At 42.7% G+C, this 1,895-nt stretch overlaps 1 non-coding gene across 1 annotated transcript; it reads left to right on the top strand.

Annotated features, from left to right (window-relative positions):
- The first annotated feature begins 1,152 nt into the window (after positions 1–1,152).
- trnag-gcc (transfer RNA glycine (anticodon GCC)) lies at positions 1,153–1,223 on the top strand. Its single transcript has one exon. It is a non-coding gene; the product is annotated as a tRNA-Gly (tRNA).
- The last annotated feature ends 672 nt before the right edge of the window (positions 1,224–1,895 follow it).

Raw genomic sequence — 1,895 nt, 5'->3', positions numbered from 1 at the left:
GCAGCTTTGAGTGTCCGATGGACTCAGACCCCAAGATCCCTCTGTTCCTCCACACTGCCCAACCCCACCTTCTTACACTGATTGACTCTCTTCCTTCTTTCCAGTACTGATGAAGAGTCTCAGCCCAAAACATTAACTGTCCATTTCTCTCCAAAGATTCAGCCTAGCTGCTGAGATCCTCCAGCTTGATTTTGTTGCTTTGTAGTAAGGGACTGAATTAGACCCAGTCTTTCTACTCCCAAAACCAACGCGGCTCTCCAGAGTAAGTAACTGCGCCAGGTAACCAGACAATTGCTGAGACTCGTTAATTTGCTTCTTAATTTAGTGGTACAGCGTAACATTTCTGCAACTGACAGTCACATGATCAATTTAGGAATCAGCGAGTCTTTTGTTATTTTCAGTCCAGATTTCTCACCTGTGCTCTCAGATGATGATTCAAGATTTTAACTTTTGCAGTGACTTTTATTGGTAATCTTCCACTCTTTAAGAGGTACACTGTATCCAAATGGTGAATTAGCAATGACCGGTTATGAGGAAGCAGAGTCTTTGTCTTACTCTGACACTCCACTGCTGAGAAAATAGAAATAAAGGGTTATTTAATTTGATCATTTAATATGTGTCAGTTTGTTGTTATAAGGCAGTATCAACAAGTTTCAGCAATTCCAACATAGGATTTTGGACATTGTGACTATGTGTAAACAACAGGAATTCTGCAGATGCTGGAAATTCAAGCAACACACATCAAAGTTGCTGGTGAACGCAGCAGACCAGGCAGCATCTCTAGGAAGAGGTACAGTCGACGTTTCAGGCCGAGACCCTTCGTCAGGACGGAGGGTCTCGGCCTGAAACGTCAACTGTACCTCTTCCTAGAGATGCTGCCTGGTCTGCTGCGTTCACCAGCAACTTTGATGTGTGTTGCGTGACTATGTGTAAATTGCTTTTTAGAATGCTGTTTTGTTGAAAAAGGGCCAAGAACTGACTGAAAAGCAAACATCATCTTAACTGAATTGTTTCTGAGCATCTGAGTCTAATACAATGCTTCTATGCTGAGTTAAAGTGCATTCCTTAAATATTCTTTTGACACAAGCAACCCATGTTAAACATTGCTATTAATCTTAATTTCAGTAATCCACAATTACTGAAAGACAACTTGCGTTGGTGGTTCAGTGGTAGAATTCTCGCCTGCCATGCGGGAGGCCCGGGTTCGATTCCCGGCCAATGCAATCAAAAATCTTCCTAAGTTCTATATTTAAGAAACTCTTAGGATGGTAGAAAATTATAGGATTTAGGATGGAAGGGCTAGATTGGTGATAGAGTCAGTTAAAAGGTTAGCACAATATTGTGGGCCGAAGGGCTTGTGCTGTGATGTTCTGTGTTCTGGTCTGATTATACAAAACCACTGCAATCAGAACCCTGTGGGTTTCAGAACAAATTTGAACTCACTGATAAGTCATGGTTGGCAAAGACATTGCTTTAACTTACATCTGTACACTTTAAAGGTGCTCACCTGCTGTCAGGTGCATGACAAGAACCTGTGCAGAAAAAGTCGTGCCATGGCATGGCAATGGGTTCAACAATTCCACACACAAAGCACTCATCCACGATATGTATTGATTATTCAGAGTACACACAACAAGTAGACAGCACAGAGAAGCGGAACGTGGCACAGCTGCGTCACAATGCGGGCCACCTGGATTCCTTTGGATGATACAAAAGTAGGTGCAGGTGTGGAAGGTTATGAGACATTACAGGAAGATCCAGATCAGCTAGGCATGTGGGCTAATCCTGATAAAAGTGAGGAATTGTGGGAGATCAAGCCAAGGTAGGACTTGTAGGGTCATGGAATGCATTATGGAACAGGGAGATTCGCTCCACTGGTCTCATAGAAACATAAA

This window comes from Mobula hypostoma, chromosome 2 (genome assembly GCF_963921235.1).
Source record: "Mobula hypostoma chromosome 2, sMobHyp1.1, whole genome shotgun sequence".
In the NCBI taxonomy this organism is placed as follows: domain Eukaryota; kingdom Metazoa; phylum Chordata; class Chondrichthyes; order Myliobatiformes; family Myliobatidae; genus Mobula; species Mobula hypostoma.
Note: the sequence above shows the minus strand (reverse complement) of the source record. Positions and strands in the feature narration are given on the sequence as shown.